This window comes from Fukomys damarensis, unplaced genomic scaffold (assembly GCF_012274545.1).
Source record: "Fukomys damarensis isolate Sample0158 unplaced genomic scaffold, DMR_v1.0_HiC HiC_scaffold_3, whole genome shotgun sequence".
NCBI lineage: Eukaryota > Metazoa > Chordata > Mammalia > Rodentia > Bathyergidae > Fukomys > Fukomys damarensis.
This window is the reverse complement of record NW_022900915.1, coordinates 25,849,449-25,869,337: the sequence shown is the minus strand read 5'-3', so window position 1 is coordinate 25,869,337 and position 19,889 is coordinate 25,849,449.

Sequence of the window (19,889 nt, the reverse complement as noted above, 5' to 3'; positions counted from 1 at the left end):
TGAATTGATAGTGTGAAATGACACGGTATACCAAGCTCATAGATCCGTATTTATTTTGAAATCAAATGAAGTTATGTTCCTTTTGGTTTTAGGCAAGGTTAGCTAAATTATTGACTTAATAAAGTGATAGTAGACATTTTGCAATGTGTACGAACTTTCTGAGCCATCTCCCTTAAAGTCTGCATGATCTTTTCTTAGCATTTCAAATGTTTACTTTCATCAGTCAATCTGGCAACGTAGTTTTTACTCAACTCCAGATAGTTCTTTGGTGGGGAAGTGCATTTTTTTTCCTCTACTTGTTAAATTATAGGAAATAGTTTCCATGTGGTGTCTCTTACTAGAGACTTTGGTCATTCAGGGTGTTATTCAACAATGCTACTCTTCCATGAGGTGTATCCAAAGTATTCATATGTTATGGAAATAAATATTCACAGGCATACTCCATCAAGACTTACAGATGATTCTAGTCACTCTCAATTATATGGCTTAGAGATTTCATGAATACATTTAAAAAATTTTATTCTTATTTCTTTCTTATTTTCAAAACATTTTGCAATCTTGATACTCAATTAAAAACAGAAGGGTATATAGAAACAACATCTGGGACTCCTATATTAAACTAATTTTCTCAGATTATTTTGCTAATATTCAATCCATTAAAAAGAGCCGTGTTCTTTGTGCTGCAATTCCTTGTGAGCATTTGCAATCTGCTTTATTTTCTTGATTTAATTTTAAATGATGCCAGTGAATGCAATAAATACTAACTCCACAAAACATTTAATTTTATATTAAGAATGAGGCTTGGTACAGTACAGTTCTTGTCCTTTGCTGGAAATAAGTGCTCATTTCAGGATAATAAGGGGCATACATCATGAAGAAGGGCAGAGTTTAGATTGAACTGTACTTTTTGAAAAAATTCTTTGGATTAGTTAGGAATGCTGATAAAATTTCACAGCAAGCAAGGACAAAATGCTGTTGTGAATGCTTGGATGCTAAGATTAGCCTAAACAATAGTGTACTTTAAAGAATAAATGATCAAAGATACCTTGAATTACACAAGAGACATACTTACAAAGGAAATATAACTACTACCTGCTGTTGAGAGAGAATATCACAGAATTTAACATTTTTTAGATAATCCTACAGGATAAATAGAAGCCCAGATTTAGTTTTAACAAGCTACAATATTTCCTAAGTCCTATTTTCACAGTAAATTCTTGTATTATAGATCAGCAATAACTCAAGTTGAAGTCAGTAACATGCAGATAAACAATAAAGCTGCTTAAATTCATTATAAAAATGTTTGTACTATTTCTAATAAGACAGTTGAACAGGCAAAAGGAGTCAAAAAACACATTTACAATTTATACTTTTAGCATCTCTATAGAAACAGTATAATAAAAGAAAAGAAATTCATTTTTCATGCATTTTATGAATTTTATCGTTTTTATGATCCAGAAAATGAGGATTCAGATAAAAGTTTCTGTGTACTAAATATTCTATCATTTCAGTGACACAAAATTTTTAAGACAGAAGTAGAAGAAACCTCCACTGGAAGAAATATGGAAAGCAAATTTATTGCTTCTACTTTGGTGTGCAAAAACTTGAAAGTATAACTTGTTGTGACTTAGTAATAATATAGAAGATGTCTTTTAAAAGATTATACTATTTGCAGATAACAATGGTGTATAGATTTTTTTCCTGACTTTATAAATTACATGAAATATATTAACTAAGATATAATAAATAAGCAAAGGGGAATATATTCCAGCAGGCAAATTCGGCTGGTGGCCTACAGGCTGCCTGTTGCTCTGGACACTAGTAATGTGGCCTTCAAGGATGTTAAGTTTTAAAAATTATCACGTGTTTTTTTTAAAGAATACTTTTCGTGATGATTTCAAGGTGCCTCCGTGTTTGCAGCCTTAGCATCGGTGGAACACTGTACAGGCGAGGATGAAGCACAACATTAAACCTGCATCCTGCATCCACCACACACACACACACACACAGAGACACTCACAGACAGTAGACAGACAGACGCACACACACACACAGTTGAGTTATCACACATAACGTGTACTGGTGTGACTTGGTGAGTAAAACATAATTACTGATAATAGTATTTCAAAGTGATTGTACAAGTGTAGGCTTCTATAAAGACAGACATTTATTGTCTTTCGGTAGACATAAGTTTTCTTATTTAATTATAAAATAGGCTCATCATCTTATTTTGTAAAGTACTTTAATAAGTTAAAATATAAAAAATAAAGAATTCTTTATTCCTATATTAATTACTCTGTGAATTTTACCTGCCGCCCGACACAATTCCTCTGCTTGCAGTGAAGCACAGGAAACCTAGGAGGAGGGGCACCCACCGCAGACTTTCCTTCCTCCTTTACTGTGGAGCTCCTATTAGAACCTGAAGTAGGAATGAGACAGTGCTTCCAAGTCCTCTTAGCAGTGAGGGCAGCTAAAAACCAGGAATTCAAGAAGAGCAGAGTTAGACAGATTCCTTAGAATGATTATTATTTAGCCTACCAAAATGAAATGGAAATAATTGTTGTGCTCACGGAAAAACAGTGGAAGACATCTCCATTCAAAATGCTTTACCTAAGGAGGTAGAGGAGGAAGAAACTGTAATTTAGAGCTGTCTTTTTTATGTTGGAAGAGAGAGTCTTTTCAAATGAAAGTGGAACCAAATATTTCTCCCTGATGCACTTCCCTTCCTGATACTTATGGTGCTACTCCTATAGAACACACCCTTCTAGGCCAATATTTTATAATACTCAGTAACTGCTTTTGCTCTGAGATAGGAATTTTTTCCCCATTTCTCAAATATTTTAGAGAATTCCCAAATTAAAATTTCACTGGCTATCTGTCTTTTCTGTCTCTACCACTTTTTTTTCATACTGTTTTTAGTCTGATACTAGGGAGAAAAACTTTATGAAGGGAAATTCTGGAATTGTATATTCCAATAAAAGTATTTCTACTCACATTAACATTCCCCAGAGCAGTTTTATGTCCTGTTGAAGAGGTTCGGTGAAGGGGAGGATGTAGTTACTTGAATTTTAAAGCGATTCTGCCAACACTCTGAATTTTTCAGATCTCCTTGAGCAGTTTAGATAATCCTATGGCTCTTTAGCCCAACTGACCTTGGGCCTTACACGAAAAACATCAAATGATTGCTTCTCTCCTCCCCTGCGCTCATCATTTCCCATGCTTTCATGAAAACATCCCTTTCCAAAGTCCAAACTAAAATCTCCAACTTATTGTGAGGTGTGTGCTTCTTCATATTCGTGATATGAGTTCAAATGATGGAGGGGTAGAAGGGAGGGCAGGGGAAAGGGGAAAAATTAAGAACCAGGATGGATTATATAAAGGTGCAAATTTCCAAATATGAATGTCATTATAGAGAATACCGTAAATGTGCCAATACAATTAGTTTAAAAAGAAGACGGGAGATTGTCCTGTCTGAAAACAGGCCAATCAGAGCCTGTATGCCAAGTTCTATCGGAATGTTAGATAAGCACTAAGTCATGAAATTTAAACCTACAGATGATAAAGAGAATTTCTCTACAACCCACACAGTTTTTCTATTATTAACATATTACATTAAGTGGTACGTTTGTTACAATTATTGAACCGAGATCGGTGGGTGATGTTTAACTAAATTTTATACTTTATTGCATTCCTTAATTTCCCCTCATATTCTTATGCTGTTTTAGGGTCTCTCTTAGATGGTGATAGTTTATCAGACTTTCCTTTTTTTAACTTACCTTGACACTTTGTACGGAATACTGATTAGGGTTCAAGAGAGTTTGTTTCTATTGGAGATGTGTCTGATATTTCCTCCCACAATGGAGCAGAGATTATGTGCTTTGGAAGAAAGCTTACATTTTCAACATATCAAGGATACACACTGTCAACATGACTTACACTGTGATGTTACTTACCACGGTCATCTAACTGAGATGATGCTGTCAGAATTCCTCACTGTATAGTTAGCCCCCTCCACTTTGTGGTACCATAATTCTTGGGAGGAAGTCACTGCATGCAGCCCACACATGAAGAGTTCAGGATGCTGTGTAATTTAATTGTTATTCTGTTATACATCCCCTCCTCTTGTTATTAATATACTCATTTATTTTTATTAGTGTATACTCAAGGATTTATTTACTTTCTTCTTTGGGTTACAATCAAATATTATGTTATATATAACATTTAAAACGATTTGGCTTTGACTATCTGGGTCTATATAATTTGTCTCCTGTGTTCTTTTGACATATCCCTATCGTAAAGTATGGGCGAACCATGTATAAAGTGTAGGTAGAGGTTGCTTTTGTTTTCATTAGGAATACTACCTTATTCTCTAGAGTACATGTTACTACTAGCTTGAGCTCACCTAATGTACCTCCTGTTTTAGTCCTGGAGTCATCCATATCCCTAGGGATATAAATTCTCTTTTATCAGAGAATAGTATTAGAAAGCCACATTGATTACTAAGTGTATCTTGTTGCCTCATTGTGTTTATGCCTCCTTACCTGGCACAGAAAAACTATAGCTGTACTCTGATGTACTCTTATATATCAATATTTCTGGCAGAGTGTGGTGGCACATGCCTGAAATCCCAGCACTCAGGAGGCTGAGGCAGGAGGATCGCTGTGAGGACCAGCCTGGGCTACATAGTGAGTTCCAGGTCAGTCTCAACTACATAGTGAAACTCTGTCTCAAAGAAAAAAAAATCTACTTGTATTCATCTGTACACACACACACACACACACACACACACACACACACACACACATAATGTTTGGCTATAGATGAATAAAACTGAGTCTGTACTTATTTCCCCAAATCAGACCCTTTGCCACACAGATTATTCTTGCTTTCTCCCTTTGTTCATCTCCAGATTTTCATCTCGATAGAAATGATATCAGCATCTCCATCTAGTTACTGAATTACGAAATTTGATATAACACTATAGTACCCTTAGGTTTTCTAAACCATGAATTCATAGAAGGTGACTTTTTCAATTAGAATCAAACATAGCTACTTTTCTCATTAGTCTAGTAGATACCATTCATCTCCCACACTAATTAAGTTAGTGTTCTCTTTGCAAAGCCCTTCTAGGAGGTTATGTACAGCATTTGTAATACAGTTAGAGTGTTTAGCTATTTTCCACATTCTATGCTAAAATCCTTCAGATTGTCTAAGGGTTTATTTTTTAGAATTCATACATTAATTTCCCCCCTTTCTGTTGTAATTTCTATGGGTTTTGACAAATTCACAAATTCAATATTATTTAATGATGTAGAACAGTTTCAGCAGCCTCTAAGTCTACTTCATCTGTATAAACTCCCTATTCTGAATTCTTGGCAAGCATCTACGAGTGCGTCATCTGTATGGCTTTATCTTTTCTAGAATATGTGTATGCACAACTTTATTCAGGATGCAGGCTTTTCAGCGACTCAAAATTCACCAGCATATGCTAAGGTGCACTAATATTGTTGTAGGGCTTAATAGCTCATTTCTTGTTAATTCTGAGCAGTATCTTGCTATGCTTACAAACTAATTTGTGTATCTATTCACCTACACAGGTACCTCTTGGTCACTTTCACTTGTACGGCCAATATGCATGACGCTACACTAAACTTTTCTGTGCAGACACATTTGGACGTAAGCTTTCAGAATCGTATGGTTAACACTATGCACAAATTTGTTGAGAAAATGTCAGATTTCTATTCAATGTACCTGTTCAGTTTTGCACTCCCACCAGCAAAGGAACAGATTTCTTGTTCATTTGAAATACACACCAAAATTTTCTATTAGTAATGTTTTTAGATTTTTGTCTTTGTAGTTGCTAGGCATGGCTATCATTTTATTTTGCATTTTCTAATAAGAATTGGATTTGGTCATCTTACATATGGTTATTCAAATGAATCTTTTTGGGGACAGTCTGTTCGTTTAAATTTTTGTTGCCCATTTCTTAATGGGATTGTTTATTTTCCTTTTGTTGAATTTTAATAATTCTTTGTGAGAATTGGATAAAACTGACTTACTAAATATGGGACATTTTAAGTCCTATAGATCGAACTGAGAGGTTTCTGTTGCTTGACAAATGCCCCACCACTGAGCTACACTGCTACTCCTTCTAGTTTTGAGATATGGGTTTGCCCAACATGTTGTCTTCCTACCCAAGTTTTAAAGTACCTGCAATTACAGGCATCTTCCACTGCAAATGTGTACGCTGAAAACATATTTTCCTGATTATACTGCTTATCTTTTACATGCTTGATACCGAGTATTTTTCGAAGTGGAATATTTTGATTTTTATGATCTCGAATTTGTCATTTTTCATGAATCTTGCAATTGTTATTCTTTTATATAAAATGGAGTACCACTCTGCCATGAAGAACAAGAAACTAGAGTCATTTATAGCTAAATGGATGGACATTGAGGTGATACTCAAGTGATACAAATAGGACATGCGTAAATACTGAATACTTTCTCTAGTGTAAGAAACAAAGCGTAAATAAGGACTAAAAGGTATAATGGATAATGTGAAATCGGAAGGAAAGGGACAAAGGGAATGGGAAATGGGAGGGGTAAAAGAAAGGAAACAGGTAATGGAATTAATTTAGAAAATGAAAAAAAAAATGGAAACAGTCTTTGTAGATAGGGAGGGAGGGAGGGGTTAAAGGGAAGACAGGGGAATGGGGTAAAAATAAGCACCAAGATTGATTATGTAAAGGTACAAATTTCCACCAATGAATGTCATTATATTTTACACCTTAAATGTACCAATAAAATTAATTTTAAAAAATCGCCAAGCTCCAGGTCATGCGGATTTAAAAAAAATGTGTATAATTTTGCATTTTACATTAAAATCCATGAGATAACTTTGTTTTAATTTTTATTTTAATATCAATGTCCAGCTGTTCCAGAATAATTTCTTTAAAAAATATCCTTTCTGCATCAAATTAATACTTTGGCTACACATATTCTTAGAATATTAGCATGTCTTTATTTTTAGATTCTCCTTTCTTTTCAACTAAATACTTAAACTCTTTAAAATTCTTCTTCAACATCATATTGGGTGGTTGTTTTAGATCTTTCCCTTTCTACATAAAGTACTATTTTGTCAAAATCTAAAATAGATTTTCTGAAATTTTAATAAGTGATCGAGGATGACATAATTAAGACATTAAGTCATCTTTATGAACACAGACTACTGGTACATTTACTTGTATTTATTTTATTTATTTCATCAGTGTTTTACACTTTTCTACACATACATTTTGAGCAGTTTTTCTTAGATTCATACCCAAGTATTTTATTTCTTGGTGCTATTTTAAATGGCATTAGTTTAAAATTTTCATTTATTCATTATTATATTATTACTATAATAGAAGAGCAATCACCTTTTGGTGTGGATTTTGTATACTGCAGTCTCAGCATATTTGCTCAACATATTTAGAATATGTTTTTAAATCTTTGGAAAATACAATGATTTCATTTGTCAATAAAGGCAAATCATTTTCTTTCCCTCTGTTTATATACAAATGTAAAAAATTTACTTTCTTCTTTTGTATCAGTATAATTGCACTGGCTAGAATTTTCATTGATTCAATGAGAAATTCAAGATGTAAATAAAGAACAAAATCACAGTAGGTATTGGGAAATAGGGAGTTTCATCTTTTGCAATCGAAAAGGGAACCAAGAAATAAAGGGAAAAGGGGGGAAAACAGGAGAAGGGACTAATAAAAGAACGAAGTACATCATGTACATGTACTAAATTCCAATGAATTTAATCATTATGTTCTATAAAGATGTAACCCTAGAAATAAAAATCTATTAAAAAAGAATTATGAGAAACAATATCTTTTCCATGTTTCTTCTATTATCCCTTAGTCAAAATATGACATTGATAATTTTAATATTATTTATCAAGAAGAAGAAGTTTCTTTGTATTTTTAAAGATATTTCTTTCTATTTTTAGTTTGCTGAGAGTTTTAGCATGAGTATTATTAGATTTCATCAAATATTTCTTCTGAATCATTTATTTATTATTGTTTCATTTTATCTTATTGATAGTATTTTGTGATTTTTGAACAAATTTCAATATGTAAATTAAATATCATTTGATCACAATCTATAATTCTTTTTATATGGCTTGTTTTTATTTACAAATATCTTATTCACTATAGTACATGTATATTCATTAGAGACATCAGTGTGTAATCTTCCTGTAATTTTGCCATGAAATATTGGTTTCAGGGCAATACAAACTTAATAAGAGTGAATTTGGACATCCATTTGCTTCTGTATTGTGGAAGAAATTATTTAGGCTGATATTGTTTATTTCATCAATATATAATATAATTCACTAGCAATATTATTTTAGCCGGGTGGCTTTTTATTGGAAGGTTGTGATTTTATTATAAGGTTGTGCTGTTATAAATTGCATTACTTTAGAATTCTTAATTTGTTTATTATTGAAAAACAACATGGAATCTGTTGGTTTTGTACAGTGAAATCCTACTGTATCTGTTTAATATTATATACACGTATATATATATATATACATATATATATATATGTATATATATATGTATATATTTACTCTGTTTATATACAAATGTAAAAAATTTACTTTCTTCTTTTGTATCAGTATAATTGCACTGGCTAGAATTTTCATTGATTCAATGAGAAATTCAAGATGTAAATAAAGAACAAAATCACAGTAAGTATTGGGAAATAGGGAGTTTCATCTTTTGCAATCGAAAAGGGAACCAAGAAATAAAGGGAAAAGGGGGGAAAACAGGAGAAGGGACTAATAAAAGAACGAAGTACATCATGTACATGTACTAAATTCCAATGAATTTAATCATTATGTTCTATAAAGATGTAACCCTAGAAATAAAAATCTATTAAAAAAGAATTATGAGAAACAATATCTTTTCCATGTTTCTTCTATTATCCCTTAGTCAAAATATGACATTGATAATTTTAATATTATTTATCAAGAAGAAGAAGTTTCTTTGTATTTTTAAAGATATTTCTTTCTATTTTTAGTTTGCTGAGAGTTTTAGCATGAGTATTATTAGATTTCATCAAATATTTCTTCTGAATCATTTATTTATTATTGTTTCATTTTATCTTATTGATAGTATTTTGTGATTTTTGAACAAATTTCAATATGTAAATTAAATATCATTTGATCACAATCTATAATTCTTTTTATATGGCTTGTTTTTATTTACAAATATCTTATTCACTATAGTACATGTATATTCATTAGAGACATCAGTGTGTAATCTTCCTGTAATTTTGCCATGAAATGTTGGTTTCAGGGCAATACAAACCTAATAAGAGTGAATTTGGACATCCATCTGCTTCTGTATTGTGGAAGAAATTATTTAGGCTGATATTGTTTATTTCATCAATATATAATATAATTCACTAGCAATATTATTTTAGCCGGGTGGCTTTTTATTGGAAGGTTGTGATTTTATTATAAGGTTGTGCTGTTATAAATTGCATTACTTTAGAATTCTTAATTTGTTTATTATTGAAAAACAACATGGAATCTGTTGGTTTTGTACAGTGAAATCCTACTGTATCTGTTTAATATTATATACACGTATATATATATATATACATATATATATATATGTATATATATATGTATATATTTGTGTAAGACTGACCTGGAACTCACTATGTAGCTTAGGCTGGTCTCGCTCACAGGGATCCTCCTGCTTCAGCCTCCCGAGTGCCGAGATTACAGGCCTGAGCTACCACGCCCGGCAATATATTTATTTATTTGTTGCTCTGTGGATTTTAGCAGTTTGACTTGTGTCAGAATTGATTGTTTCATCTAAGTTATATTTTTGGCATACAGTCCCTGGTAGTATTCATTTATCATATTTTTAATGTTCATGGCTCACCAGTACATTCTATCCTGCGGTTATAACTCAGAGATGAGGACTCAGAACTGGCCCTGAAGTTTATAGTCTGAATTTTCTGGCAGAAGAGCTGAGAAGAAAGTATTTTCAGCAGAACTGACAGCAAGTACGAAGACACAAGACATGAGAGAATAAATGATAGCTGAAATGAATGGAGGTAAATGAAGATGGAAGAAAATCAAGGAGCAGTCTATACAGAATATCCAGTGAAAAGTCAGAATACACAAAGAACAAATTTACTTGTTTTCCCACTTAAGCAAGTGTGGAAATCATTTAAAAATATTTTCAAAACAGTGAGAAAATGTATTCTTAAAAATTTTTGAACAACTTCTGCCTGGGTAAGTTTTAGGTAGTAAAAATATTTGCTTTTGTTAGAAAAGTTAATTTGGCATTGAGATTTTGGAAGTGTATCAGTAGAGGTATGCTGGAAAGAGATGCTGGTACAGATCTTTCTATTTAATCAAAATTAAATTTATTTAAGCAAAATTGCATCTATGATCAGAAAAATTCAAGGAGAGGTTATCTGAGGTTACACCCAGTATATGATCAAGCCAGGATGAGAGAAATGAATGTCTTATTTCCCTAAGCAAATCATACATCTTCTATTTTCAGTAGCATATTATAGAGTCAGGAAATGAAGAGTTGATGAGATTTTTGCCTAGTTATTTTTATTTTTTTTCTATTTTGCTAAGTTTATTCTTGTTTAATATCAAGAAGAAAGAATAAACATCAAACATCTAATGTGTACAGGAAATTATTCTGGTAACTGAGAAAGCAAATGTTCTGCAATTTTCTAATCATCGAGAAGTTGATCATGCTTGGTAATATAAGCAAAGACATGTGGATTACAACAAAGGTTCTCACGTCTTCTGAAATTGAGGCACTTCTTTCACTTGCTGTGAAATGATGGCTCTGAGACACACAACACCAGCACCATACCTAACATCTTGATGATGAACTGGGTTAAAACTAAATCATTTGCTTTTCACTTCTTTGTCTCCTCTGTCTTATCTATTCTTTGTCCAGGGGATAATTATGAAAATATTACTCCATTTTCAAAGGTCTATATTATATGTTAGTGAAGGAAATAAATCCTTAGATTTCAAAAAAGTGATTTTTTTTGATCCAAAGTATGATTGCCTTATTTTTCCACTTCCACATGAAGTTTAAATAAATTATCTGAGAGCTAAATGTAAAGACATAGCATACACTTGGACCAGATACTTTTTCTTTTTTTTCTCTCTGCAGATATGGATTCCACATATACAATTTATGATTATTTCTCTCTGCAGATATGGATGTCCACATATACAATTTGTGATTATTTCTCTATGTTTTATGTAGGCAAATGTCATAAAGAGGCCAAGAAATGTTGATCATTCAAAATGTTTGGTATGTACTGAATTAGTGTATTTTAGACGAGTTTTAAAATTCTTCGCCATTAGCCACAAATATACAACATGTAGCATTTGAAGATAAATGGGCTTTATCATTAAAATGAATGAAGCAAATAAAAAGATAGCATAGGAAGCATGGTAATACATCCACGTATCACCTAAAGATTATAGTTCTAATTTCTTGATCTTATCAATGGGAAACGAAAGAGTTATCTATTGATTTTGAATGTTGGGTAATGTCTTTTTATTCAGCATTTCATAGGCTAAAGAGCACTCTCTGAATTAGACTTCTTAATTGGAGTACCAGGTCTGACACATTTTAGGTTTAACACTCTGGGCTAGTTAAGTAGACTTTCATACCTCATATACTTCAAATGAAAAATCAGGATTCAGGGCTTACCTCATGGGCAAACACGAAAAGACTCTATGGAATACTGTAAAAACTCCACAATGCTTATTATAAATAAAACATAAATACATAAATCCAAAGAAAATGAGGTCATTACAATTAGGAGTCAGGAAGTGTTGTATGACTTAGAAGCTAGTTAGTTGTGCTACATACGGTGTAAGAACTGAAGTCCTGATGCTTTGTGTTTCAGAATGAGAGATACTGAGCCAAATAAGGGAGATCATACAAAAAAAGAGTGTATTTCTGGCGAATAGGCAAAAATATTGAATTTTTTGCAGTCATTTATATTTGAAAAAATAGTAAAACTTTTCAATAGTTTCTAAAGTATTTAATGTAAAATCACTGTACTCAGATTATCATTTAAAACTCAGCTGTATTTTGCATTCATTTTCAGTTACATAAACTACCTTCTGTAATGCTTATTTACCTATGGAATACACAAAAATCACTAAATCAAAAATCTGTAAAATGCCAATAGCACCCAAGTTACTTATATTTGGTATTGCTAAAAATAAAATTATCTTGAGCTTATTTTATAAACAACAAGATAATGAATAAAATGGACATTTCCTTTCATTCTTGATCTATTTAAGTGTTTTACTTAATAATTCTCTAACATAAAATTTCTAATTTACAGCATTTGATATTAAAAGAAACAGTAGAATTACAGTAATTTACCATCACAAAACCACCACCTGACATTTAAAACCCTGCAAGTCAGGAAACCAGAGCCATTACTGGGAATGCGGGCAAAATATCTTGCTTCAATTTTTTATTGAAAGGAGAAAAGCTATCACCACTATAAAGGTGATGGTTTTTTACTTAATTGAGTGTTTCCTTTTCTGCCCTTCCAGAAAATTATGCCTTTTTCTTTTACAGCAATTGGAATTTCTTATCTTCTCATCATCATTTGCTCATCATTTCATCTTGAGCCCATAGACCTATTTCACATTGTTTCATTCTGCCTGCACCTTCCCCCTTTGTAATAGTGAAATATTTGAAGCATGTTGGGACTGTTTTTAAGGTGAGAGAGGGGACTGGAAACAGAGAAGGGACATTATTCCTGATAGGTCATCGTCTTCTTTCTTTAGGTTGTTTAATGAGCTTGATGAGGACCAGACACTAAGAGAAAAGACATGAACAATCTCAGTAACTTCAAAGCTATTACTTGAAGAGAACATGTTTTGGGCATATAGTAACCTGTCTGTCTCATAATAAGTGAATTGATAGTTATACAATGTGACATTCAATGGTGTGGAAAGTTTGTCTCAATTGTTTTATTCATTCTCTGGGAAAATAACTATTATTATTATTATTAAAGTATTAACGCCAGTATAGTCTCTTTCTTTGGCTTTAAGTCAGTGCATGAAAAAGTCAAAATTTAATATTTTGAACAATAATAACAAACATTTCCTCATTCAACATCTATTCAAAAGAGTATTTTAAAAGCAAGTTAAAAGCTACTCTTTTTAGAATTCAGCAATGTTTTTTCAAAGTGTGATCTTCAGATATGAGAAATGATCACTTGTTCATTCTTTTAAGGTATTGGAGACTTACAATTACTTCATGTGGTTCGTTGGTAACCTTTCAATATTTAATATACTTTTGTATTTCCACTTTTCCTCATCAGTAAGCTTTTCAATTTCTTCATAGTCCTTTTGGGAGCCAGACTCTACGAACTATCCGATCAATCCCGCACCCCAGTGAACGTGCATGTCATGGACGAGTGTTCTGAAGAGACTCAGCCCAGCCAACTACATGCGGTCATTCAGAGACGCTGCTACAGTGGGCAGCGGCTTAAAGAACAAAACTTCCTTCTGAAATATAATTACTTGACATGAACTTATTTATTTAATTTTCTTTCTAGTGAATTTCCACAAGTATTTGGCACAGTGGAAACAGTATAATTTTTAGAACCAGTGAAATTTGAGTAAAAGTCTAATATTAAACTGTCTCTACCTTCACAAATTCATGACAACTTTCGACTTTGACATTCCTCCACTACCCACCAAGGATATTTTAAACAAAGCATTTTTTTCATCTTGACAGGATCCATGAGAAAGTTATTTTCTGTTTTCAATGCTAGAAAAAGCTGTGGTGTGTTTTGTTTTGTTTTTTCAGCTTTAATTGAGTTTATTGGTACATTTTAGGGATACAGTACATTCATTTTTGGGATCTTGTACCTCTCTGTCACAGGTCTTGGTTCTCATTTTTTCCCCTTACCCCTGCCCTCCCTTCACCCACTCCTCCCCTCCCCGTCTACAAGCACCTTATTTCCATCTTTTCTTTATCTCACATTTTTTTTTCTTTTCCCTTATTACCCTTCCCCTACCCATCCCACCTTCCCTACACCTTTAGCCCCTTTCTTCCCATTTCACAATGTCAGTTATCTTATTAGGATCTTATGTATTATTGCAGTTTATTCACACCAGAGAAACTATTCGGTATTTACACGTGTGTGACTTATTTATTTCACTTAGCTGGATCTGGTGGCTCGCAGTCGGGGAGGTCGCGGACTGTGTTTTGTTTTTAACATTTCTCTCTCTCTCTCTCTTTATAAATGGAAACCAAATTATACAACTAAACTTATTACACACTTTGGGTTGACTGCTAAGCAGTTCAAAACAAAATTTTCAGCTCAAGTATCCAACCTCCTGAACTCTATGCATTATTAAGTACATCCCTTGCCCCACATATTACTCTGTTTAAATCATTTATTTTTCTTTACTTTTTTCTTCATTTATTTGGAGCTTTACAGCACATGTTAGTATAGATCACTACAGAATCTCTCTTAGAATGAGACAAGAGATAAGTAAATCGATAGACTACATAAAACCCGTAGCACAAAATATTTAAATTACATTATTTAAATCATGCAGAGTGTGGAACACAGTGCATTGCACAGATGAGAACCCTCCTAAGAGTTCCCCTTTCTTGTTCTGTTACTTCATCCAGGAGGCCGAAAGGAGAGTCTCGTGTCTTTACTACTTAAACATCTCAAAAACAATTGTACGATTCCACTACAAACAGAATTTCAATTGGCTTTAGAACGTCGGCAAAGTTGGCTTACATACTCATGCGAAAAGTCTGGGTGTACCTTGACGTCTTTTCTACAAGCTGTGCCCAGGCCCTTGGTGGCTACCCACACTCTAGGTCAGCACGGACTTGCTGCGTGGCATTGCCCTCCCGGAAGCTGGCAGGACAGACTGGAGAGTGAGGCATAGAAGGGGATGATGACGGGGGTGGTGAAAACCCATAGTGGGGAGCTGTCTACAGGGCAAAACAAAGAATGTGAACGGGTGTCAGCCGGAGACACGTGATCAATGAGCAGTGGCCGCGATTGGTTGAAGGTGACATGACTTCATTTCCAACCCAGAGGGAATAAGGAAATCTCCGCATTAATAGATATAGTGTTAAAATTTAAGGCTATCAGCAAATAGAAATAGGCATTGAACAGATAGAAATTTCAAAAACTCAACTTGTTTTACTGATAAAATTAATATTAAAGGCTGGGTTTCTGTAACTATTCACACCAGTGCTTTCTAGCTCATGGGTCTAGATGTTAATCTATCTCACAGAAGGTTAGATTTCAGTATTAGCTCAGATCTACTTACTCAGCCTGGATGAAAACACCATCGTGATTTAGTATGCAGAGCAGTAAGTGAAAGACGGAGATCCTCATGCTTTCAACACAGATTATCATATCCAGGCCAGAAATGAACTTTTAAACCCTATCTTAGGCATCCTCATGAGGCAAATAAGTTGATGGCTAATAGCATAGATCAGGCTATTATTAAAACTAGAGGGATCAGAATACAGGGGGTGCAAAGGATGACTGAGGTACATAAGAGAGCAGCATCACAACACAGGGAAACACAGATGCAGGGATCAAGAAATCCAATCAAGTGTGAGGGGCTGACATTAGGGATGGAAGGGATGGATAATCCAAGGGTGTAGTTACACTGTTTCACAACTAGTCACCCTAAGCTGGAAACCGATATCTCAACGCCATCATCACCTCTACCATTGCTGAGAGCATCTTAGAAATAACCCACCTGTGGTCTTTAATATTGAAACATGGCACAGTTTGAGTCTGTTGTTTTAACGTACTGCACTTGGCAAGTGGATTTTAGAGAATGCAGGCCACTAACAGTTTCACTAACCCGCTTTTAATTAAACAGGCAGAGACCTGAATCAATATTTGTTCATTTTGCCTTTTATTTGAAGAATATTCATGATACAGGATAGTTACTCCCAATAGGTATCATTGCATAGTAACTCTTGCTAAGTAGACAAAAAAGCCTTCTAATAATCTTTTTGTCTCCATGCTTGCTATCGGCCTACCACAGACTTTCTCTATAAAACAGCTCTATATTGGTGTCCCTACACCCAGTCCCTCAACTTCTCATCACCAGTGCTTTTTCGAAAACGACAACTGACTTGAGCACTCCCCTATGAAAGTTAAGGTTAAAGTCTAGGTAGGACTGAGCCAATTATGTGCATTTTGCTGTACAGAAATGGCACCAAACACGGCTTGGCAAACGATACCCACTCCATAAATTCTTTACAAAACACCTAGTGAACAAAATAGGTATGGTATCGAATTTATATTCTTGGGAGTGAAAGTCAAGAAAAAATGCGATGAGGTAACATGAAAATAAGGGAAATAGGTAACAACATTGCTATTCAAGTGAAGCTTTTTACAGTGTGGTGGCATTTGAGAAAAGACATGGAAGAAATGAAGATTAATCATGTAAATGTTATCGAGAAAGGGTTATATATAACAACTCTGAAAAGGGTCTCTATTTCATATGAGATAGTACTATATATTCTATGACATGCTAAGTGTGTTAGCTTTTCCTCCGCATTACAATAAAATAGATGGAGAATTTTGGATGAAGGATGGATCTAGTCTAACTTTTTTATGAATCTGGCTGGTGCTTTGAGAAATAATACAGATGATAGATTGGGACATAATTTCTCAAGTACGGCAAGTTGCAAAAGACAGCAATTATATAAAGTTGTATATCATGGTCATTGTATCGCTGCTTATCATGACTAAATCTGGAGGGGAAGAATCAACATCTATCTATCTAGATAGATAGATAGATGTCTAACTTTTTTATGAATCTGGCTGGTGCTTTGAGAAATAATACAGATGATAGATTGGGACATAATTTCTCAAGTACGGCAAGTTGCAAAAGACAGCAATTATATAAAGTTGTATATCATGGTCATTGTATCGCTGCTTATCATGACTAAATCTGGAGGGGAAGAATCAACATCTATCTATCTAGATAGATAGATAGATGTTGATTTTATATATATATAGATTTTATGATAAGACAGATTTCATGTGTTGTCATGAAAAGGTTTTACTATTTGTTTTTGAGTTTTTCCTCATTGAGTTTATTGGTACATTCTAGGTATACATTACAGTTACATTCATTATTGGGCTCTTTTACCTTTACATGACAGGCCTTCAATCTCATTTTTTCCCCTTGCCCCTGTCTTCCCTTCACCCCCTCCTCCCTTCCCTATTTATAAACAGTTTATTTCCATATTTTCATTTTTCTCACATTTTTTTTCCTTTATTACCTTTCCCCTACCCTTCCTACTTTCCTTACACCTTTAGCCCTTTTCTTCCTGTTTCACATTGTCAATTATCTCATTAGGGTCTTATGTACTATTAGAGTTTTTCACACCAGAGAAACTATTCGGTATTTACACATGTGTGACTTATTTATTTCACTTAGGAGTATATCCTCAATATGTATCCATTTTCCTATGAATGAATCTAGCTTCTCAGTCTTTATGGCTGAGTAGTATTCCAATTTTTAGAAAAACCATATCTTCTTTATCCAGTCTCTAACTAATGGGCAAATGAGCTGTTTCTAAGTTTTAGCTATTACAAACTGCCGCTATAAACACAGGTGATCATATGTCACTGTGATATGGTTCTTTTAGTTCTTTTGGAAAGATATCCAGCAGAGGGATGGCTGGGTCAAACGAAAACTTCTAGTTTTCAAACGAAACTTCTAGTCCCAGCTCTTTGAGGTATCTCCATATTGATTTCCATAGCGGCTGCACCAGTCTGCACTCCCACCAACAATGGAGAAGGGTTCCTTTCTCCCCACATCCCTGACAACATTTGTTATTGTGTGATTTCTTGACAGCAGCCATTCTTTGTGGGGTGAGGTGGAATCTCAGTGTTGTTTTCATCTGTATCTCTCAAATGAAGATATTACTAGTTGATGTAACTAAACAAGGTAAATTAATTTTAAAAAGCTGAAAACATGATATTCCACAGAACAGTAGAGAATCTGTAGATTAAATCAAGGAAGGAGTTTTCATGTGCCACAGTGATATTCAGTGCTAATTTTCACTTTCTTCTTTTAAATCTTTCTATAATATATAAATGTTGCCATACTCCAAATATTCATTAATCATAAGAATCTTTCCATATGAATACTGTTTGTCTATATGATTTGACTGACCAATACATGCCATCATTTTTGATAAGCACCTGTGAATATGAAGAAGTATTAGATGTGCTCACTATTCTCAAAGGGTTTGCATATAGATAATTCTCAGTATTAATGATTTACTAATAAATGATTATAACAAGATAAGATTGAATTATTTCACTTCCCTCTATTTTCAATTTCCTGACTGTCAATATTGGTTTTAGGGATTACTATACTCTTTTCATGTACTTCAGTATCAAATCAAGTATTTTTTTTATCATTCAATAAGTTATATTGACAGTTCTTTTGCATAGTCCTTTAAAAGCAGCCATCACCACATCCAAGGCAATTTAATCGTCTATCCTTTCACCAGACCTTTAGCGTTGTTATTTCAATTTCATTATCTTCTATAAATAGAATAGTTGGTGATTTCCCTTTGCTCAATACATGCTGATGTTTGTTAATTTCATGTCTACAAAATCTGCAGTGGCATGCTTCCGTTCAATTTCACCAGTAAATATTTATTGCCAGAATTTTATAAGTACTGCAATCATCTGACTTATGCTTTCAGATTCTCTTCCTTCAGATTTTGTTTCCTGAACTTCCGGCAAACATTATGAATGCATTAAACCCAATTGTTTCGCCTACTCAACAACCACAATTATGCTGCATTCTCAGCTTAAGACACTGTAATTGTTTTTGGTCCCCAATCTCATTACCTTCTTACCCTTCTCAGCCTCACAATGTATGTACCATCTGTTAATTCCTAAGTACTTTCCAACAGAATCCAGAACAGCAACACAATATTATCTTTCGCCACTCTCAGCAATTATATTTGTCAATTTATGAAACTTCAATAATTTTAAGTCATATACAATATTCATTAATTTACCGAGCCAAGGGCTAGGAAGGTTGGCCATCTCCTAGTTTGTGTTATTCACTTATAAAATTCAATTTAGTGTGTTGTTTTTCCCACGCACCTAAAACACAGTCTTCTTAATAACCTGTTTTCCTTGCTATGCTTCTCAGGTTGCTTTGGATATAAGTTAGATGCAAGCCAAGACATCAGCTGCTTTTGAGAAATTAAATAATTAGTTCCATTGTTTTATTTTCATCTCATGTTTTTACCAAATTATATATCTTGTGAAGTTAATTTCACATTATTAATGTATTCAATATAATCTGTGCAAATGATATAAGATTTTCACATCTCCTGCAAATTGCCCGCTCCACTGCAGTAGAAAAATCCCACCTCCCACCTTCTACCCGGTAGGCACAACTCCCTTCCTCCGAAGGGACAACAACAGTTTCCCTGGAAGTCTTCTTGTTTTCCCTTGCTTCTCTTTTTAGAAATCAAGAATATAATTCATTCAGGCTTGGTGCTTTGTCAACTTTTAATACCTCTAATTGCCTAATTATCTGCTCTGGTGCAATTCTGAATCCTCCACACTGAGCTGATTTTCAGGGGCTTGCACATTGCTATAGTGCTTGAATGTACAGCAGTTTGCTTCAGGAACAAGGCACAGAGAATGTAACAGGGATCACAGCATTGGCTGCTGAGCTGTTCTTTGCTTTTGGGAAAACTGTATGACTTGTCACACTGAGAAAATGGTAGAATTAATCAAAATTTTTATCATAGATTGGCATT